At 40.4% G+C, this 23,963-nt stretch overlaps 2 protein-coding genes across 5 annotated transcripts in view; one reads left to right on the top strand and one right to left on the bottom strand.

The window, feature by feature from the left end:
* Window positions 1-23,963, top strand: part of CMSS1 (cms1 ribosomal small subunit homolog) — a 382,810-nt gene that overhangs the window by 149,387 nt on the left and 209,460 nt on the right. The gene's annotated exons all lie outside the window — the stretch shown is intronic.
* Window positions 1-23,963, bottom strand: part of LOC101284504 (filamin A-interacting protein 1-like) — a 202,414-nt gene that overhangs the window by 39,234 nt on the left and 139,217 nt on the right. The window lies entirely within an intron of this gene.

Genomic DNA, 23,963 nt, shown 5'->3' with positions numbered 1-23,963 from the left:
CTACAGATAAGACTTTTTCCACCTTTACTTCCTTATTTATACCTGCTATTACCACTTACCCTGTTTTCTCTCTCCCATAATATATATCAGTAATAGAAATAGATTTTACTATTAGGAAAGGAAGAAAATGATATCTGATCTCCTGCTAGGTGTTAGATACCTTTACATTCTCTTATTTAATCCTTGTAACAACTCTGTGATGGACACCTGATTAGTCTCTTTTTTACAAATGGGGAATCCAGAAGTCAGAAAAGTTAAGTAACTTGCCCAGGATCACACAGTTATTATTAAGTGGCTGAGCCATGGTTCACATGTCTTGTTTCTGGGATTTTTTTTTACTTCTCTGTATTACCTCGTATTTTCAGGAGTCTCCCCTGGCACCTTTCCTTGCCTTTCAGCTACAAAGTACTATTCATCAAATAGTATAATTGAAGTTAAAAATTTTGCTGTTCCCAGCGGGAAGCAGCCCATGGCTGGGTGAATACCCACTCACTCGCCAGACAGAAAGAGGGATGGCGTCAGCCCACATAATTCCCTTTATACAGGTTTAATATATTCACAAAAAGCTGCTTAGTAAATTCTTGTTTTTGTTTTTGCTTTTCAACTTATTTTTCCCAGTTTTTTTGAGGTATAGTTGATATATAGTATTGTATTAGTTTAAGATGTACAAGTAAATTCTTTATTATCTTGTCCCTCCCCCGCCTTTTTTTTCCTCATTGAATATGATAAAGACTTAAGTGAATATTCAAAGTAGAGTGTTTTTTGGCTCAGGAGTTTAAAAAGAAGGAAAGGAAAGGAGAAAGGTGAGAGAAGGAGAGGGGAAAGGAAAGGAGAAAAACATTAACTGTTCAGGAAGAGAGTAGTGGCCCATGGGAGAAAGACTGCCACCCAGGGATTGCTAGGTTTAACTCTGCCCTTGAAATAACTCAAAACTTGTTAATAGGACTTCTAAGGCCCAGCTTGATCTGGCCCACCGTTTCACCTTACACTCCTCCCTTCTTCACTTTTTCTGCTCCGAATAGAATATGCTGGTCTCCTCTTAGTAGTTCACACTCACCATTCTCTCTCCCACCTCCAGGCCTGCATTGTGCTCTGCTTGGCCACCTTCCCTCTGTTCTTCCCCCAGTTAACTCCTCCCACTCAGCCCTCAACTGTCAGCTGTAGTAACGCTTCCTGAGGAAACCCTCCCTGGCCTTTTTGACTAGGTCATGACCCTGTTAGACACTTTAGTGTCACCATGACCTCTTTCTTACACCAATTACAGTAGCAATTTTATATACATTTATATTCTCTAGAGAATTTCAGCCTCCCCCACTGGACTGTGAGTTCCATGAGTACAGACATAGTCTGTTTACTCACCATTATGTCTCTGGTACTTTGCACATAGTATGTACTCAGTCTATTGAATGAATGAATGAATGAATGAGTTTGTTTCATCATCAAATGACCAGATTTTGAGCGAGTCCCTCTGGCAAAATTCACATAGACTTAACCTAGCAGAGTTCATGTGTTTACAAAGCTGTTGGATATAAAATGGAGAAAGATGGGAAAGAGCAATGAAGCCAGTACTTATAGGGCACTGTTTCCTCCTGACCACTTCCCCCACCACAGACACACCCCACCATGTTGAGCTTGGCTGCATGACATCTCTTTCCTAATGACATTCAGTCACTAATTGGTCCAACAGGTGCCCTTAGACCGGTGGCCAGCAAACTTTTTCTATGAAGTACCAAGTAGTAAATATTTTAGGCTTTGCAGACCATACAGTTTCTGCCACAACTACTCAGTTCTGTCTTGCCAGAAAACAGCCACAGAACAATGTACAAATGAGTGGCCATGGCTGTGTTTCAATAAAACTTTATTTACCAAAACAGCCATATTTTGCTGCCCCCTGCCTTAGATGATATTATGAAGCAATCATGAGGGAACCTCTGAATAAGTAAATCTGAAAGAATGATTCTCCACCCCCTGAGATGAAATTTATTCACAAAGTAATTATTTATTCGTGTGAGATATGTGTGACTGTGCATAAGACTAGGGTCGACTTTGAAGCTGTTAAATACAAGACATAGATGTGACACAGGCATCACCACCACAGGCTGTGAGAGCCATGATGTTACATAGACCATGGTCTCCTGTAGATGTGATTTTTTTTCATTGCAAATAAAAGCACTTGAAGTTCAATGTTAGTTATATGAACAGTTTTGAAGTATTAAATAATATTTCTTTGGGCTTCCCTGGTGGCGCAGTGGTTGAGAGTCCACCTGCCGATGCAGGGGACACGGGTTCGTGCCCTGGTCCAGGAAGATCCCACATGCCACAGAGCGGCTAGGCCCGTGAGCCATGGCTGCTGGGCGTGCACGTCCGGAGCCTGTGCTCCGCAACGGGAGAGGCCACAACAGTGAGAGGCCCACGTACCACCAAAAAAATATATATATATATATATTTCTTTACTTTTGCAACCTATATCTGGTTTTTGCTTTTAGATCTGTCATGGACTGAGAAATCAGGTAATTGGCAAGGTTCTAAGGTGTGAAGTAGTGTTTTTGCTGTAGAGGTTTTGAGAGTCATTTGAGATACAGATGTCTTTACATCCTTTTGTCTAGATTGGAGTTGTATGAAAATTGTGGCCCACATACAGACTGAAAGTGAGGGGATGGAAAGAGGTATTCCATGCAAATGGAAATCAAAAGAAAGCTGGAGTAGCAATACTCATATCAGATAAAATAGACTTTAAAATAAAGAATGTTACAAGAGGCAAAGAAGGACACTACATAATGATCAAGGGATCAATCCAAGAAGAAGATATAACAATTATAAATATATATGCACCCAACATAGGAGCACCTCAATACATAAGGCAACTGCTAACAGCTATAAAAGAGGAAATCGACAGTAACACAATAATAGTGGGGGACTTTAACACCTCACTTAACACCAATGGACAGATCATCCAGACACAAAATTAATAAGGAAACACAAGCTTTAAATGACACAATAGACCAGATAGATTTAATTGATATTTATAGGACATTCCATCCAAAAACAGCAGTTTACACTTTCTTTTCAAGTGCTCACAGAACATTCTCCAGGATAGATCACATCTTGGGTCACAGATCAAGCCTCAGTAAATTTAAGAAAATTGAAATCATATCAAGCATCTTTTCTGACCACAACGCTATGATATTAGAAATCAGTTACAGGGGAAAAAACATATAAAAACACAAACACATGGAGGCTAAACAATACGTTACTAAATGACCAAGAGATCACTGAAGAAACCAAAGAGGAAATAAAAAAATACCTAGAGACAAATGACAATGAAAACACGACAATCCAAAACCTATGGGATGCAGCAAAAGCAGTTCTAAGAGGGAAGTTTATAGCAATACAAGCCTACCTCAAGAAACAAGAAACATCTCAAATAAAAAATCTAACCTTACACCTAAAGGAACCAAAAAAAGAAGAACAAACAAAACCCAAAGTTAGTAGAAGGAAAGAAATCATAAAGATCAGAGCAGAAATAAATGGAATAGAAAAAAAAAACAATAGCAAAGATCAATAAAACTAAAAGCTGGTTCTTTGAGAAGATAAACAAAATTGATAAACCATTAGCCACACTCATCAAGAAAAAGAGGAGGAGGACTCAAATCAATAAAATTAGAAATGAAAAAGGAGAAGTTACAACAGACACCGCAGAAATACAAAGCATCCTAAGAGACCACTATAGGCAACTCTATGCCAATAAAATGGACAACCTGGAAGAAATGGACAAATTCTTAGAAAGGTATAATCTTCCAAGACTGAACCAGGAAGAAATAGAAAATATGAACAGACCAATCACAAGTAATGAAATGGAAACTGTGATTAAAAATCTTCCAACAGGGCTTCCCTGGTGGCGCAGTGGTTGAGAGTCCGCCTGCCGATGCAGGGGACACGGGTTCGTGCCCCGGTCTGGGAAGATCCCACATGCCACGGGGCGGCTGGGCCTGTGAACCATGCCCGCTGAGCCTGTGCATCTGGAGCCTGTGCTCTGCAACGGGAGAGGCCACAGCAGTGAGAGGCCCACGTACAGGGAAAAAAAAAAAAATCTTCCAACAAACGAAAGTCCAGGACCAGATAGATGGCTTCACAGGTGAAGTCTATCAAACATTTAGAGAAGAGCTAACACCCATCCTTCTCAGACTCTTCCAAAAAATTGCAAAGGAAGGAACACTCCCAAACTCATTCTATGAGGCCACCATCACCCTGATACCAAAACCAGACAAAGATACTACAAAAAAAGAAAATTACAGACCAATATCATTCATGAATATAGATGCAAAAATCCTCAGCAAAATACTAGCAAACAGAATCCAACAACACATTAAAACAATCATACACCATGATCAAGTGTGATTTATGCCAGGGATGCAAGGATTCTTCAATATACGCAAATCAATCAGTCTGATACACCATATTAATAAATTGAGTAATAAAAACCATATGATCATCTCAGTAGATGCAGAAAAAGCTTTTGACAAAATTCAACACCCATTTATGATAAAAACTCTCCAGAAAGTGGGCATAGAGGGAACCTACCTCAACATAATAAAGGCCATATATGACAAACCCACAGCAAACATCATTCTCAGTGGTGAAAAACTGAAAGCATTTCTTCTAAGATCAGGAACAAGACAAGGATGTACACTCTCACCACTATTATTCAACATAGTTTTGGAAGTCCTAGCCACGATAATCAGAGAAGAAAAAGAAATAAAAGGAATCCAAATTGGAAAAGAAGTAAAACTGTCACTGTTGGCAGATGACATGATACTATACATACAGGATCCTAAAGATGCCACCGGAAAACTACTAGAGCTAATCAATGAATTTGGTAAAGTTGCAGGATACAAAATTAATGCACAGAAATCTCTTGCATTCCTATACATTAATGATGAAAAATCTGAAAGAGAAATTAAGGAAACACTCCCATTTACCACTGCAACAAAAAGAACAAAATACCTAGGAATAAACCTACCTAAGGAGGTAAAAGACCTGTATGCAGAAAAGTATAAGACACTGATGAAAGAAGTCAAAGATGGTATAAACAGATGGAAATATATACCATGTTCTTGGATTGGAAGAATCAATATTGTGAAAATGACTATACTACCCAAAGCAATCTACAGATTCAATGCAATCCCTATCAAATTACCAGTGGCATTTTTTACAGAACTGGAACAAAAAATGTTAGAATTTGTATGGAGACACAGAAGACCCCAAACAGCCGAAGCGGTCTTGAGGGAAAAAACATGGAGCTGAAGGAATCAGACTCCCTGACTTCAGACTATACTACAAAGCTCCAGTAATCAAGACAATATGGTACTGGCACAAAAACAGAAACATAGATCAATGGAACAGGATAGAAAGCCCAGAGATAAACCCACTCACCTATGGTCAACTAATCTATGACAAAGGAGGCAAGGATATACAATGGAGAAGAGACAGTCTCTTCAATAAGTGGTGCTGGGAAAACTGGACAGCTACATGTAAAAGAATGAAATTAGAGCACTCCCCAACACCATACACAAAATTAAACTCAAAATGGATTAGGGACCTAAATGTAAGAGCAGATACTATAAAACTCTTAGAGGAAAACATAGGAAGAACACTTTTTGACTTAAATCACAGCAAGATCTTTTTTGATCCACCTCCTAGAGTAATGGAAATAAAAACAAAAACAAATGGGACCTAATAAAACTTAACTTTTGCACAGCAAAGAGAACTACAAACAAGACGAAAAGACAGCCCTCAGAATGGGAGAAAATATTTGCAAACGAATCAACAGACAAAGGATTAATCTCCAAAATATATAAACAGCTCATGCAGCTCAGTATTAAAAAAACAAACAACCCAATCCAAAAATGGGCAGAAGACCTAAATAGACATTTCTGCAAAGAAGACATACAGATGGCCAAGAAGCACATGAAAAGCTGCTCAACATCACTAATTATTAGAGAAATGCAAATCAAAACTACAATGAGATATCACCTCACCCCAGTCAGAATGGGCATCATCAGAAAATCTACAAACAACAAATGCTGGAGTGGGTGTGATGAAAAGGAAGCCCTCTTGCACTGTTGGTGGGAATGGAAATTGATACAGCCACTATGGAGAACAGTATGGAGGTTCCTTAAAAAACTAAAAATAGAACTACCATATGACCCAGCAATCCCACTACTGGGCATATACCCTGAAAAAACCATAATTCAAAAAGACACATGCACCGCAATGTTCATTGCAGCACTGTTTACAATAGCCAGGGCATGGAAGCACCCTAAATGCCCATCGACAGACGAATTGATAAAGAAGATGTGGTACATATATATAATGGAATATTACTCAACCATAAAAAGGAATGAAATTAGGTCATTTGTAGATACGTAGATGGATCTAGACTCTGTCATACAGAGTGAAGTAAGTCAGAGAAAAACGAATATCGTATATTAACGCATATATGTGGAACCTTAAAAATGGTACAGATGAACCGGTTTGCAGGGCAGAAAAAGAGACACAGATGTAGAGAACAAACGTATGGACACCAAGGCGGGAAAGTGGCAGGGGGATGGGTGGTGGTGGGGTGAATTGGGAGATTGGGATTGACATATATACACTAATAAGTATAAAATGGAAAACTAATAAGAATGTGCTCTATTAAAAAATAAATAATATAAAATTTAAAAAAATAAAATAAAATAAATTTTTTTAAAAGAAAATTGTGTCCCAGAAAAGTGGCAGTTGATCTGTGTCTATTTCATGGCACAATGAACCATGTTACCTTTGAGTAGGGTCCAAAATTGCTACATTTCAAAATAATAAATCAAATCCAACCAGTCTTTTCTAAGGTGACTTTATTCATGTCTTTATAAGGACTGTCCCAATTGTCCTGCTCATTGGAAGATGCTATAAATATCTTTGAAACACTTCTTACTCATCATTTCTACTGGAATGTGTTTTTCGTAGATGTGAAATCACAGTGAGAGCCTTCCTAGGAATTCCATTGATGTTGATAGAGAACTGCCTCAAGCAGTCCACGTAAGCAATTAGCCAGCTTGTTCAGTTATACCCTTTTATGGAGACTCCTGTCTCCTCCTTGATGCCCAGATAATCTGCTCATGCTGGAACAAGAGGGCAACAAGGCACACCTTCCATGACCTGCTCTTTGGTTGACCAATGTATCCTTTCCCACATAGTAGGTCTCTTAAACCTCCCCTGCCGTCTTCTTAGAAGTCGCATTCCTTAGTTTTGTTATACTCTTAAGAGAGTTACTATGTGACCCCCAAAGAGGAAAAGGAGATGGCATCTCAGTTTGTAGCAGCCTTAGGCTAAGTAAACTCTTTATGAGAGATCATCTCACTTAATCCTTCAGTAGCTTCAGTAGCTTCATGAGGTATTGGTCTTCATATTTCATAAGTGAGGAAACTGAGGCTCAGAGGAGTGAAGTGCATGCCCAATATCACATAACTTAACAAGAAGCAGAACTGGGCTTTGAGCCCAGATCTTCTGATTCCACAGCCCAGGTTCTTTCTAGTACCCATACAGTACCTCGAAGAAAGAAAAATGGATTCATGGCAGATGTGCTTTGGGCCAGTATCTCACGTAATCCTCCCATCTACCCTATGAGTTTCTCTAAGCCTTAATTTCCTCATTGTAAAATAAGAAAAATAATGGCACCAATCTCTTAGGATTATTGTAAGGACAAAATGAGATAATTCTTGTAAAGTGCTTAGCATAGTGCCCAGCACATAATAAGCCCTCAATGAATGTTAACTATAATTAGTTTAGCACAGCAAAGGCAGAATCACTTTGAGTAGAAAAAGCCTGCTATTCCTCTATCTATTTCACTATTACAAAGATTGTATTATGTTAATGGTAAATGAAAGGGTGTCTTCTCTCATTTAAAACAAAAAGTTAGATCAAGCACTGGGTAATTTGTCCTTCATCACCTAAGCAATTACACAAGTGGCTTTGAGATGCCTTCCAATTCTGTAACTGTACCATTCTAGCAATGGAGGGCTATTTTTTCTATTAAGAAATCTTAAGTCAGACCTCAAGTCCTCTCCACAGTAAAGATGTGGTATGCTCCCACAGAAGATGGAACAGAGCCCATTAGCAAAGCTGAGTGCAAGACTGATTTTCAGAGTTGTAAATGACAAGGAGTATAAACAGTGAGGACTTTGGAGTATTTGTTTCTCATGGAAAGATAGGATACCTACAGCATTTTAAGATGGAAACAAAACCCAGATAATTGATTTTTTAGCAAAGGCATTTAAGAAAATATTTGTTTCGTGCTTGGCTCCAGGGGATAATAGAATACGAGTATTTATTAAACTGGAATTTAGTAGCCCGAGTTGAATCAGGAAGCCAGTTCCCTAGAATAGTTCCCAGCAAAGCTTGAGAACTCTAACAAGATATTCAGCCATAGCCAGACACTCTGTTGCTTGGGAAGGTCTGTGAAAGTTTTTGTTTTGATTATAATCCTGAGGAACTCTGTCAGTCTTGCCTGTCTAACTTATTGGTAATCACGAAAATTACATCCTTAAGCATTGATGTTCAAGATCCCTCAGTGCTGATGTGTGGAATTACTTGATTTCACATGGGGTATGGTTATATAACTTCCTCATTAGTATATCCAGGAGGGTAATGAGATGGAGTTCCCAATGGCCCATTCTTCATTCTCACAGTTTACAGATAGGACTATTTTAATAATTTTCAACTCCCGCTCCAGGAGACTACACCCCTGGATTAAATGCATCTTCTCCCTTCTCCCATGTATCCTACCTAGACCTCTAACATAAAACTTGTTACATTGTGTTATGGTTTGTTTACTTGCCTGACTTCCTGACTGGACCCTGGAGTTCTTCTTGGCTAGGGCTGCACGGTGCCTGGACCTTCAGAGTTGCTCAGTAAATGTTCATTGACTGACTGACTGACTGGTTTAACATGTTTTTAAGCTTCCAGCTTCAATAGGCCCTTACTGTCAATAATAGGCTCATTTGTTCCTTGTTGCTAGAATCTGTCTCATTCCTAAACCATGTATCCAAATCTTTTCCACTCTTCTCACTGGCTCCCTTCTGCTCATTCCCTCACCGCCCTTGCCCTGTTCCTCTGCTCCCAATGCCTCTCCCCTTCTTTACACATTTTCTTCTCTTCCTGTCTTAAAAGAATATGCCTCTTAGTTTCCAAGTCTTTTCCCTCATCTGAGCTTTGAATCACAGGCATCGCCTCTGGAATCCTGCCCCCTCAGGTACCTCCTTTCCCTTGTGTACCTATTATTTTTTCTCACTGCTGATAATCTTTCTATAACTTCATAACATGTCCAATTGTCCTTTTTTCTAATATCTTTGCTTTCACTGTTCCCACAGCTAACTGCCAGTTTATCTCCCGTCTTCACCTTGTGTGACCTCATTCTGTTAGTCTCTTAACTTCCCATCCCCTGACTTGTCATGCAGCTTCTGTCCTCACCAGTGGCTTCCTAATTTCTAGATCCAGGAAACTCCTGTTAGTCTTCATGTTCCAGCCCAAGCTTCTAGCTGGATTTAATTATGCTACCTTTTTCCCAGCTTTCCAGGCTAGAAATCTTGGTATCATTTTCCACTCACCCCTCTCCCCTTAACATACTCCCCTCTATAAGAATAAAAATACTTGTGTTTATATTTGTAAGTTTGTTTTTTAGGTGATATACAATAAAAGATGTATAAAGCAGAGGAGTGACTTGAAAATATTCATCAGGGTATTCTCATTTGGCAGTAAGATGTTGATACAAGGAAAAGTCCAAGCCAGTGAGAAAGTATGGAAAGTAGTAAAAGTAGTGAATGAACCACATGCATTTGTGTGCATGGTAGTCTATTCTTAAAAGTTCCGATTTCCACACACTGTAAGCACTAACTAAAAGAATCTAGTTGAAGAAAGGCCAACCCAACCAAGACTTGGGGCCAGAATGTACTGGTTTTTCACAAATAGTTACGACATTTTTTAGAACTACCAACACAAAATTTATGTAGTTACATATGTATACAAAATCCTCATTATGTTTCTGTGCTGTAGTATCATCAGAAGTCTTTTAAGGAACAAAGCAGTGCTTTTAATCACTTTTTCATACCATATACTAGGAGTTACACACACAGACACACACACACACACACACACACACCACCTTTGGGGCCATCCATGAACCTCTGCAAACCTATTCAGTCCTTGGCCTGAAAGTGAAGCTACAATAATCAGCCTGCCTGTCACTCTCCCTCTTCCTTTTACAAAACTGAGTTATCTGCCCCTTTGATCTCATTTGCCTCTATACTCTATGAGTTTGGCATTTATGTTTGTTTGTTTGAAGTAGAATGAAGAACGTTTAATTTGAATTTGGGAATAATAACAAAAGGGGAAAATAATCACTCTCTTGAGTGTGTTTTCACTGCCCCCACTTGGGCAGTCATGAATATATAGAATTAGGGCTTGTCACACTGAACATAAAGAAGCATGTGTTACTGAGACCCAGCAGAAGAGTGCCTCCGAAGGACTCCATCCTACCTTTCATAGAAGTTAACAGAGAATGGAGACGTTTTCCAATAAGAACTGTGCCACGCTGTATGTGCCAAAGAAGGGTAAGAGGGGTCCCTAAGGGAAGTTGTCATGGGACATCTACAATTAGTAGACTGAAATAGCATTTCAGAAAATACTTGAAGTGAAGCTTCATTTGAATCTCAGTGTCTATACAGTGGAAGAAGATAGCTGGGGGCAGAGTGAGGCATAGAGGCAGGAACCAGCAGAGCTTGTTCAGGGAACTGAGGAGCAGATCAGGGGCCAGAGGTTATGGCGAGGCTTGTGATACGGAGGAGGGAAGCAGAAGAGGCTGAGGAGGGACGGGGGTAGATGTCAGAAGGAACTGGAGAGAGAGCCATACTTGGTGGGACTCACCTAGCATCTTAAGGAGTTGTTAGTTTATGCTTAGGCAGTGCGAAGTCATGAGATGTACCCAAGCAAGTCTTTTTTATCTGTAAGATGGAGATAATGAAGTCTGCATTACTGAGATCTTATGAGTAATAGTATAGCAAATTGTCATGCCTTAATAAACATTCGATCCTTCATTTTTTTCCATCAGATAAATTACTGAAATATGTTATTCACAGGGATAACTGAAATATGTTATTCAATATCTTATAAAAACCTACAATGGAAAAGATTCTGAAAAAGAATATAGATATAGATATGTATGTATGTGTGTATACCACTGCTGTATACCTGAAACTAACACAACATTGTAAATCATCTATACTTCAATAAAAAAAGAGAAATAGTGCTTTTAAAAAATAATATAAATCTTTTAGAATTAGAAAGCATATTAGGATATGATCATAATTTTTAAAAAATATATTGTATAAATATTCAGGCAGTTCTATTCATTATAGGGGTTGTATCAATTCTCTGCACTTTCCTAGGCCTTGGTTTTCCACATGTAAAATTTCTTTTCCAGACTGATAAATTAAATTTAGTAATCCGTAGATCAAAATGCTACAGCCCATAAAGAGGCTTTAGAGATGGAAGAAACAAAATTAGATTTAATAAAGATACTTTATTTCTAACAGACTCCAAAGATAGAGTAATAGTGAGTCTCCAGTGAGCTATCAAATTAGCTCCCAGAGGGTATGGGATAATTGTGTAGAGAACAATTAAAGGAAAGAATTGTATTAATATAATTTCTTTTAGAATTACCCAACAGTAGGATTATGAGCACGGTTCTCTGGCTGAAACCTCAAGCTCATTCACTGTGGTAGGAATAAGACTCAGACCACCCCCAGGAAGTACAAGGGAATGGCCTTAAGGGTGCATGTCTATTCCTTTTGCAGAAAGAAATGTTGGGATTATGCCTGGTTCTTTCTTTCACCTTTCATCTTTTCCTGGCTCCCTCCTTCCTTCATACTTTAATTGTCTGCAGTGTGTATAGCATCATGCTTCTCAGTATTATACTGATGAGCTTCACCGTGACCTGGGCTGATTCATTTTTGGAAAAATAGTGCTAGCTCAACCTGCCAGGTACCAGAGAGGAAAGTAGTTCTTTTCTCTTTGAACAAACAGAATCATTGAGGGATTCTGTGTTTTTCTAGCTAGATTCGTCACTTTTGCATACCTGGTTTTAGTTATTCCTATCAAGGATGTATTGAGGTAGGTTTTAGGATCCCCATTTTAAAGATGAGGAAACTAAGGTTTAGGAAAGTTAAGTGATTACAGGAACTAGATGATAATAATAATAGTAATGTCAATCCAAAGACTGTAACTCCCAGCCCACCCTCTTTCCACACCTGCTTCTCAATTACGCCACCCTGGTTTGAGGTTTTGAGCACTTGAGATGCAGCAATAAAAATGCCCGTGGGGCTATCCGAGGAGGTTACAGTGTGAAATGAGATTGCCTCCCCTTTTCTCCCCATCTGCTGCAGGTCTTGCCCATATCATTCTTGGGCCCCTCCCTCTATCCTTTCCTCTTTCAATCATTTTGCTTGCCTCCTAATCATTACCTTGCCCTCTGGAGTGGGAGAGTTGGGGTGTGGGGAGGATCACTTCTGCATTTAAGGGCTATTGTTTCTGCTTCCTTTTGGATGATGTAGTAGTTTCTGTTACTCATTTTATATTTACTTACTGTCTGAATCCATGTCAATTTATGTGCCCTTGGCTCTGATCCACCGTTTATATTTTTTTGTGTTGTTAATATTTTTAATTGGTGTTTTTAAAGTTTATGTACTCTGCACGTTTGGCTGACCAACAAAGTGGAATGTAAAAGGAGTCGAGTTTTTGAAGTAACCATATAAGGTGAAAAGTCCCTTCTTGTGTGGGTGCATTTGTGCGTGCATGCAGACTGCAGGTTTTATCAGGCACAATATTCGTTAATGTCTATTGTAACACTTTACAGTTTAGCCCGTTGAGTCCCTCTGGATTATGCACAGCCCAAATGATGTAACCTTGGAAAATGCAATAAATCTAAAGTTGAAACCACTTCTAATGGGAAGTTTCTTGAAAGTTGTAAAGTTAAGTTGCCTCCTCCAGGATGACGGAGGTAGTGTGGAGAATGCCCTAGGGGACCTGGCTTTGCCCCTTGCCAGTCTTGTCCCCTGTGCTGGAATGCTGGGTTTGGGTTGGATTACTTTGTTTTATTTAAACTTCTCTGACTATTCCTTTGCCCAGTACTCCATGGTGTGGCAGGCTTAATGGTGACATTAATATATAATCTTTGATCTTCTCTTACATGTATTCAGGATGACTCTTATCCTACACATGCATGCCCAGGTGCCCAAAGTAGAATTTTATGAGTCACATTCTCAACTTTGCAAGACTAGGCATCACCCAGTTCATTTTGCCAGCTCCAGTATAATCCTGTCCAGCTATATGCAACTGAATACTGACCAAAGTATCTCATGCTCTACATTTTAGAAAGTTCTTTGTTGTATTGATTTGAAATGTGGCTCCCCAGAGCCTACACTGTTGGTCTGGATGTCGCGTTCTTCTTTTTTTTTTTTTTTTGCGGTACGCAGGGCTCTCACTTCTGTGGCCTCTCCCGTTGCGGAGCACAGGCTCCGCATGCGCAGGCTCAGCGGCCATGGCTCACGGGCCTAGCCGCTCCGCGGCATGTGGGATCTTCCCGGACCGGGGCACGAACCCATGTCCCCTGCATCGGCAGGTGGACTCTCAACCACTGCGCCACCAGGGGAGCCCTTCTTCTTTTTTTTAAAAAAAAAAATGTATTTATTTATTTATATTATTTTTGGCTGTGTCGGGTCTTAGCTGCGACGCGTGGGCTCTTCGTTGCAGTGCGCGGGCTTCTCTCTAGTTGTGACACACAGGCTCCAGAGCACGCAGGCTCAGTAGCTGTGGCGCACAGGCTGAGTTGCCTCATGGCATGTGGGGTCTTAGTTTCCCGACCAGGAATCAAACCCGAGTCCCCTGCATTGGAAGGCAGATTCTTAACCACTGGATCACGAAGGAAGTCCCTGGATATCTCTTTCTGAAGCTACATAAAAGAAACGTTCTTCTCCTTTCATGATATTTGTAGATGTTTGAAGACAATGACAGTGATCTTGCCCTAGCCCCTTTGTAGTCATCCCTAGGTCTGTGAAACTATTACGTTATAGTTCATTTGTCCATTTGTAGAGTACAAACTATGTATATGTTAGACACGGGTAGAAACTAGGGAAGCAATGAGGAAAACATAGGCTGTGATCCCTGCCCTTAGGGAACTTCTGATCTAATTTATAATAAAGTGATAGGGCTATAGGAGGGACACCAAATCCAGCCTTGGTGATTGGATATTGAGGTTGTCAAGGAAAGTTTTCTGGAGAAGCACCATGTAATTAAAGTCCAGAAGAGTACTATGAGTTACTCAAGGGAGCAGGATGAATGCTGTGAAGAGGGTGTTCCAGGTAGAAGGACCAGCTTGTTGGAATGGCTGAAGGTGAGAGAGTGCATGGGGAGTTCAGGGCAGTGAGGGTGGTTCCGTCCAGGTGAGGCATTAAATGGGGAGGTGGTGAGTAGGGATAAAGATGCAGAAGTGCTGGAGCAGAAAGCAGGGTTGACTGCTGGTAGGGTGGGGGGATGGGTCAGACAATATAGGAGAGAAGGGAATGATGGATAGTCCTGATTCGGAAGAATATTTATTGTTCTCTTGGTTACACAATAACTGTGGGAAACATAACAGGTTCTGTATGAGGTCATATGGGTTTGGAAATATTTCGTATGTTATGTTTTATTGTTAGAGAAAGAATGTAGTCAGTCATTAGGATTAGATATGGCTCTTTCAGTAGCAAGACCATTTCTCTATCCACAGTATATTTGGAGAAAAAGAAGAAGAACGAGATAATACAGTTTTGTGGGTTTTTTTTTTTTTTTGGCTGCGTTGGGTCTTCTTTGCTGTGTGGGCTTTCTCTAGTTGCGGCGAGCGGGGGCTACTCTTCGTTGTGGTGTGTGGGCTTCTCATTGCCATATCTTCTCTGTTGCGGAACACAGGCTCTAGGCACGTGGGCTTCAGTAGTTGCAGCACGCGGGCTCAGTAGTTGTGGCATGCAGGCCCTAGAGCACGCAGGCTTCAGTAGTTGTGGCATGCGGGCCCAGTAGTTGTGGCTCACAGGCTCTAGAGCGCAGGCTCAGTAGTTGTGGTGCACGGGCTTAGTTGCTCCACAGCATGTGGAATCTTCCCAGACCAGGGATCAAACCCATGTCCGCTGCATTGGCAGGCAGATTCTTAACCACTGTGCCACCACAGAAGTCTGATAATACAGTTTTAACATTCTTATGACTGTGAGAAAATTTGAGTGACTTTTATACATAGGACAACAACAATAGCAAATACTTCTATAGCACTATGGGCTTGGCCTTGTTAATACTAACAAGTTTAATGCCCACATTAACTCTGTGAGGTAGGTATTATCCCTAGATACAGAGAGTTTAAGTAACTTAACCAGAGGTTAGAAAGCTAAGTGGCGGAGCTAGGATTTGATCCCAGGCCCTAAGAACATCTGGAGAAAGATTTAAGTTCTAGATAAAGGAAGTGCACTGAGCCTGCAAAATTAAAAACATCTTTAGAAATGGCTCCTGCCCGCTGTTGATGGTCACAGCCACACACTCACTGGTGAGATCATGACCAGAATAAATAAAGCAAGTATTCATAACTCCACATTTCATACCTTACCCACAGGCATTATTATATGGAGGAGACCACTTTCCTGATGGCTTTCAGGGGTTGGCCTGCGTTTTACTAGCAGTTACGGCTGCCTGCAACCTCAGTTGATCTTCCTGCCTCCTGCCACTTTCAAAGAGGGTTTAGCCTGCCTAGGGAGGGTAGGATAATTAGGGTAATAGTAAACCAGAGAAGGTTTGAAACACCCTTACTTCGAAGGAAACAGAACTGAACTGCCAGACCAGGCAGCGCTGGTAACCATAAATGTACAGTTGCCCCAGTTTTCAAATGTGTGATTTTTTGTTAAATTGATTGATCTAGTGTTGACTATGTGCAGACAAGTGCTTCCTGGGGACAGGGGGGATGAAGATAAGTAAGAGAGAGGTGGAAGTGATGATCCACTGAACCTATGTTGGATAGGAAAAGAAGTGAAAGTAGAAGTGGGCTGATGCATAAGGATCTAGTGGAGGAGTAAAGGGATTAGGGTCTCTGTGGGTCCAAAAGAAGTGAGGCGGGAGCGACTGCATTAAAGGACTGGAAAAAGAGTAAAGAATGATGAATGAGCAGGATGTTTAAATTTTGTTTCAGAAGAGGACTGTTAGCACTCATCCTTGCCTTGGTCAATTTTATCTGAACATGTATCAGTTTGTTAATAACTTAAAGTGTGTCGTAATGAAAGTGTTAAATACGCCAGGCCAGAGCTCCTAGGTACAGCCAAGGTGAAGCTGAACTTTTAAGCTCACATGACTTTATAATCTTGGAGCACATGTTTGAATATTTGAACATGACTGTTGCATGACTAAATAAAATCAGAGGTCATAGACTAGTCTGTGATGCAAATTTACTCTATAGATTTATATGCCCAGTAGGAAGTGCCATTGAGGTGTTATATGCAGTGATAATTCTTAGGCCTCCAAACTCATTACAATTCAGTTAGATTTTGTATTTACTCGTTACTCTTTTTCTTTATTAGTGATCTTATCTCTAGCTGGATTACAGTTTCCTTGAGATTAGGGCCAGTGTACAGCACCTACACCAGTATGAGGCTTATGGTGCTCACACAGGGATCTAGGCCAAGCAGCTTATGTTACAGCTGAAGCAGTCAAGGTCCTGACAGGTAAAGTGATCTGCTGAGGGTTCAGGGCTAGGTAGTGAGGAAGCCTGAACCACAACCCAAGTTTTATTCCCACCTCTGCTGTTTGCACCCTATCAGGCTGATGCTGCTCAATGAGTCAAGTTCTTGCAGTGACCTTTGTTTGTGTCAGGCACCCATAGGAAGTTGATGTTCCCTAAGCTAGTGCTTCCCAGCCTGTATTTCCCAATATAGCTCACAGAGAAAATGGTGATGTTTATTTAAGACATTAGGGTAAACAACGGAGGCTTTTGGAGGGCAACTGAAGCGAGGAGTCCCTGAGGAGTCTCCCTTGGCCCCCGCACTGCCAGGCTGCCCAGGGGATCATACATTTCTCATCCACTGAGTTTCTAGCAACAGTTGGAAACCACTTCCCTAAGTTAACATTAGATCACTTGGGCCCAGTTTTTCTGGTAAATACCTCAGAAGGTTACATTGGCCCCAGAGAATATGTTTTCTGAAGAAATTTAAATCCTACTAGCCAAATACATTGCTTAGTCCCCACCGTGAGATACAGGATATAAGCTTAAATTGTGAAACAACAAATGCATTAGTCAGTTATTTTTCTTTCGAGGCTAAGTAGTTCATGACCTTCTTTCTTGTGTTCTTCAAATATGAGGGCACTTTATAATTTTTTTTATCAAGGTTGGAATACGTTTTTATCAGTGCAGGCTGTTGCATTTATCTGTATTACTCAGGCAGGTGCGTGGCACGTGTTCCTTCCAGCATCGTGTGTGTTCTGTGGATGTAACACCATGTTCTTTGAAGGTCATGACTGATTTTCCAGACCTTTAGAATTGAGATAAGTAATAAATTTGTAGCTCTGAGTTTCTCTCAGGTATTTTCTGGATACCTTTATATTTTAACAGAGAAATGGGCTATTTATAGAGTTAACCTCATCACAATATCTCTTAAAACAGCTGAATAAAATTTTCACAATTTATAGGTAAATATGTCCTTAGAGAAATTATTGCTTAGCTCAGAAGTAGACTGAGAGGGCACGTAAGCAGGCTGCAGAGGCTGGGCTTAGGAGCTTGAAAGGGACTGGGAGTTGAAGTGGTCAACTCTGGGCAGATCTCTTGGAGTGAAGTAGGCTCCCCCACCAGTGGCCCTTCCTGTCTGCACGTCCCATCCCACCTTGACTGAAAATCTGCTGATACTAAGAATACTTTTAAGCTTGAAAATGCCACTTAAATATGGTAGCATCTTGAATTAAACTGTAAATATAGAGGGAAAGGCATTGAATAGTAGTAATAATAACAGCCCCGTTTGCCGAATGTTTATAAAGTTAATAGAGATCAGCAAACCCAGTCTGTTAGACTTCAGCACTGGGATGCAAGGTCTGTCCTCCTGGTGGAGAGTGGTGTAAATTATTGAAGGTCATTGGAGGCAGAGAAGAGGGCAAAGAGAAGGGCACAGTGAACCTGGAATAGTGGTTTCTTAACTTCGTCTGGGGTAGGACAGGGAGAGGACAGTAGGGAATGAAGCGAGGCACAGCTTTTTAATAAACATGGATCTGGATCATTACCTGTGCCCCCTGCCATACCAAGGGTGTGAGTCCAGTGATATGTTGCAGCTGGTCCTTACTGGCTCATGACTATTAACTTTTTAAGAACTATGTGAGCTGTTTGTTAAATGTGGTCATTATTAAAAATTAAATTATTTTAATTGCAAGTAAATAGACAAGTTCTTGAAAAGAGGGATAACAAGTGCTCAAAACTCATCATTTCCTAATAATTTTACTACATTGTGCTTTCAAGGTTATTTATGCCTGTTTTCTTCCCAGCTCCGTATTCAGTAATATCATGTTGGCAGCTTGAAATCAGTCATCATGGGAATATTTGCACTATGGAAATCAACAAATGCAACAGATCAGGACTTTTCTCCCCAGAGAGCCAGTTGTTAACCATTTACCAGCACATCAGTGGATGTTATGATTATGTGCCAACCAGTGGGAAGGAGGGATGTGGTTGGTATTTATCCAAGTGAAATCAAGTCTGTCATCTCTAGGTTACGTATCTTCATCTTAGACTGTGCTGCCTACCTGGACTGAGGTTAAAAAAAACAAAACGAAGGCATAATGACATTTCAAGTTCCTTCCTCTCAGTTTCCGATGCGTACACATGTGCCTGATGGCAATTAAGGCTATTATCTCAGTGAATTGTGATAGTTTACATTTCTATTTATCTGTGTATCCCCAGTGCATAGTATACAATCAGTCCTTAATAATTTATAAATAAATGGTGTATATGCCCTTCTTCCAGAATCTAAACATATCATTGATCAGCTATAGCACTTTAACAAATTTCTGCCCCTCTCCTTAAATATTGGAAACAAGTTATCAGTTTTTGTTGTTTTTGTTGCTGTTTATTACGGAGAAAAGTCTTGTTCCCCTCATCTTCTTTATTTTTTTCACTTATTCTTTCTCCTTCTCAACCTAAGGCCTGCATCCTTCCAGATAACAGTGACTTTTTTGACTATGTAAAGTTTTAGAGCGTGGAACTAGATATAATTCAGTCTAGCAGACTTCTACTTCTCCGTAAATGATTGCTATTTTGCAGGGCCCATCAAAATAGTTTGGAGACTTAGTCAGAATTGTCATAATAAATGTAGTGTGTCAGATTCGAAAAACTATTTGGAGAGTGAGATCTCTATTAAGTTATACAGGCCACCTGTATGAGAGGTAACTGAAGAATGAATTCAGTGGAGTATGCCGTACTTGGACAACAAAACGACTTACTAGAACTGAACTAACTGATGCTGGCAGAGCTCTGAGAGCTGCCTTGACTGGGAGCCCTGGATAAGAAGTTAAATGGAGTATGCCTGACAGACCCTCTGTACTATACCAAATACTGCACAGGTGGGGGATTGGATGGCTGCTAGGTGACCATTGCATTCTCTTCTGGTTCCCTTCTGAGAAGGAAAAATTGATAAGACAGAAAGAGGGATGGGGCAAAAACAGTCCAAAAAAGAAAGGATAAAGTTCTTAGACTGTCTTCACACCATAAGAAACACTTACTGAAAAGCTTGGATTAGGTCTGGCAATGAAAATAAGCACATAAGTATGTTCTTGGCTGTTACCACTACCTTTGACTCTGAGCAAGTCAGCTGACTTATCCACCTGTAAAAAAATATTCCCTCAGACATTAATACTTACCTCATGAGGTTATCTAAAGGAGAATGTTAGTAATAATATCTTATGTTTACATCATTCCTTTCACAGAGAGCTCAAATCATTTTTTATATATTGAGAATGAAGCTTCTTGTGAGAAATAAATGTAAGCATTCATTTTTTAGAAATGAACTTAAGTCATAAGAGTCTGAATTTAATGCATTGCAGGATGACGTATGGTACATAGTGATCCAGTAGTCAAATGAATTTCTATTCCACTAAAAGTTCCATCTTTCCTCCTTCTTTTGTGAATTGAGAAAATATGGTGAGTCCATTTACATGCATGGGAGATTCCTTATATGCGATCAGAGTGGTCTCTTGGGACTTATCCAAAGCTTGAAGATCAGTCAAAACATGTTTGATAACACTCTTGGACCTTGGTTGTGGCAGAAAGACACCTGGGAAATCTTAGCCCTGGACTACACAATGCCACTAAAGGGTTCCAGAGATAGAAGATGATAATATGGGAGTATTTTCTCTGTTCATTTCAGCTCAATTCAACCATTGTTTCTTGAGTGCCCATTTCATGATTTTGAGAAGTGTAGAGAATGAAAGAGGAACAGCATGCTCGAGAAAGTTAAACGGGCATTAACAAGGAGAGGGGAATGAGATTTACAAGTGGATATATGCAGCCATACTGGGGAAAGTTAGAAAAGTATCACAGTATTTCAGGTGTTTGAAGAGGGGAAAGATTACATTTAGCTGAGTAATCCCAAACATTTATCACCTATGTGCCAGTCATGTTCATTGGAGAGACATAGTTCCTGCCCTGGAGATCCAGTGGGGAAGACATGTGCAAATACATAGTTTTAGCACATTGTAGCCAATGCAGAGATCAAATGCACTTAGCCCAGTTTGGGAATTTAGAGAAGGCTCCTTGGAGGGGAAGACTTCTCTTAAAGTCTTAAAATTGAAAAGAACATGGAAAGGGAATTCTAGGCTGGAAGATTGGCATGTCCAAAGGCCCCCAGTGTTTAGTCTTCTTTCAGTAGACAAAGGCAGACTACTGCCAGAAAATTTGGTATTATTATGGTCTAAAGGTTAATTGGAGGTGGTAATGAGAAACAAGGCTAAAGATAAAGGGCCTACCTTGCTGTCTTATTTACTACTGAATACTAGTTGAAGTGTGAGTCATCAATAAATATTTTTTTAAAAACTGAATGAATGATACGTTAGGTTTAAGTCCCTGTGTGGGCTATCCAAGTAAATAAATGTGGCAGGCATTGGAAGAGAATCTGGACTAGAAATACAGATTTGAAGTCACCCCTTATCAATGATATTTAAAATCAAGAGCTAATGAAATTGTACAAGTAGAGTACGTAGAATGAGCAGAGTACCACTGGAGAAGCCTTGAGGAATACAGGCATTCAAGGGCAAACAAAAGAAGAGGAACCAATGAGGGAGACTGGAAAGAAAAAGCAGAGAAAACAGAGATTGGATCCTTGTCCATCGGGATGGCATTATGGACTTCGTTGGTGGGCTCATGAAAGAAGTTTTCAGTGCAATGGCCAGGGCAAAAGTCAGATTGTGGTTTGCTGTAAGGTAAATGGGAAGGGTCAGAAAGTTGAGATACTGAGCACAGACCTCTCTTTCAAATCCCTTGGATTAAAAGAGAAGGAAGGGGACAGTTCCTAGAGGACAACCCAGGTTCAAGAAGAGGAAAATATTAACGTATTAAGCCCAAAGTTAAGTTGGCTTCTGGGCTTAGGGGAAAAAGCAAATAGGCAGTGAGAAGTTGAATATTTAGGGAAAAGGGGGGATAATTGATAGAACAGGATCCTCAGAGAGATGAAAGAAGATTGGGGCCATATGTGGAGAGCAGAGCCTTGAACCAGAGTAGGGATGCATCATCTTCTGAACAGGAAGAAAGAGTGTAAGAATTTGTCCAGAGATAGCTAGGAAGGGGAGGATGCTGAGATAATGTATGTGTAATTGTCTCATTGAAGTAGAAGATGAGGTCATCTGCTGAGAGAGGTGGCTTTGGTTGGAGTCTTGAGCATAACGAATTTTGAAATGTTGCTTAGTAAAATAAAGGCAAGCTAAGCAAGGATGAGTGAGAGATTGTGCAGAGATTGAGGGCTGCAGATTTATAGTGGCATCAGTCTGAAAGCTGATTTTCTCCAACTGTGTTTTAAACAGCTGGGTCATGAAATATAGAAAGTATATTTTTGAATTGATCCTGTATTGAGATTTTGTTAAACAAGTGAAGCAAAAGGACAGAGGTCCAATGTAGTTGAAGCTATTGGTGAGAGAGTGTTAGGGTGATATGAACCATGGTATACCAGCTGGGTAAAGCAGTGAGGCCAGGAGAGGGGTCAAGGGTTCTCCTGGGACTAAAGAAGAGAGATAGTTAAAGCACAGGCAGGAGAGGACTGGAAATATCGGAGATTGTCATCATCTTTGGATATGGGATGGGAAGCAGCACCACTTGATGATTTATTCCAGGGTATGACCTTGATGTGGGTGACCCTGGAGGTGAAGAAGGTGAAGAATTGGATAGGTTAACAAGATGGATACTGAAGTCATCCAGGATGGTGATAGGACAAGGGTTGTGTTAAAAATTGTACCCAAGTGGCCTAGTCTTGTTTTAAAGGAACCTGGAGATTAGTAAGAGGACATCAATGAGAAAACACCATTGGGTGATATAAACCTCAACGAATGGTTTAGAAGCATCTATGAGAAGAAACAATAACACTTTTTGGGTATGTACTATTCATTAGGCATTGTTTTAAATGTTTGGTTGAACCATATGCACTTGCTGATATTTGAGCTTTTTTTTTTTTTTTTATTACTTTTTTTTTTTTTTTTTTTTTTTTTTGCGGTACGCAGGCCTCTCACTGTTGTGGCCTCTCCCGTTGTGGAGCACAGGCTCCGGACGCGCAGGCCCAGCGGCCACGGCTCACGGGCCCAGCCGTTCCGCGGCATGTGGGATCTTCCCAGACCGGGGCACGATCCTGTGTCCCCTGCATCGGCAGGTGGACTCTCAACCACTGCACCACCAGGGAAGCCCTATTTGAGCATTTTGACCTATAAAAATGGTAATTTCATACTGTTCAACCTCATATTGTATATGTATTAATTCATTCATTCTCACAGCCACCTTCTGAAGTAGATTACCATTTAGCAGCTAAACACATTTAGCAGAACCACAGGAATAATAAGTGACTTGCCCAAGGTCATCAAATAAGTAGTAGAGTCCAGTTTTGGACCTTGGCAGTCTAGCCCCAGAGCTTGCAGTCTATCTCTGAGTAGGGAATGCCCACTGTTCCCCCACTGCCCTTTAAGCCTTAACAGTGTGTGAGATGTATGAGACTGAAGTCCTCTCAGGTGTATAATAAACTGAGATAAATGCCATAAAGGAAACAAACATGGTTTTCTGGTCATTCACAAAGTCTCATACCAGCATGCTCTGTGCTTCCCCACCCTTTATATTGTGTTCTCCTTCACTCTCAGGCTTCTTAATGGCAGAATACTTTCTCTATCTCCTTGCCTAACTGAAACCTAATGTGTCCCTGGTTTCCTTGCAGGAGTTTATTAATAGACAAGCGAGGAAGGGAATTCCAGACATTTTATGTATAGGGTCACTAGAGTTTGAGAAAGAGCAATGAACACAGTTCATTCAGGAAATGACAAGACATTCTGTATATGAGACATCAGTCAGGATAGTGGGAGAGGTAGAGTTTGTAAGAGAGAGTGATAGAGGTTAAGCCGGAAGCTGGGGTGGGTCTTGAAGGACTTTTTACCATTTTGAAGAACTTAAACATTATCCTCCATGTTGTAGCCAACCACTGGAAAGATTTTAAGCAGCAAAATGCCATGAACAAATCATACAGGTGACCCTTGAACAACACGGTTTGAACTGCACCAGTCCACTTATCCATGGATTTTTTTTTTTCCAGTAGTAAATGCTACAGTACTACATGATCTGCAGTTGGTTGAATCCACAGTCATAGAAA

The sequence above is a fragment of the Orcinus orca genome, chromosome 5, assembly GCF_937001465.1.
Source record: "Orcinus orca chromosome 5, mOrcOrc1.1, whole genome shotgun sequence".
Lineage (NCBI taxonomy): Eukaryota > Metazoa > Chordata > Mammalia > Artiodactyla > Delphinidae > Orcinus > Orcinus orca.
Note: the sequence above shows the minus strand (reverse complement) of the source record. Positions and strands in the feature narration are given on the sequence as shown.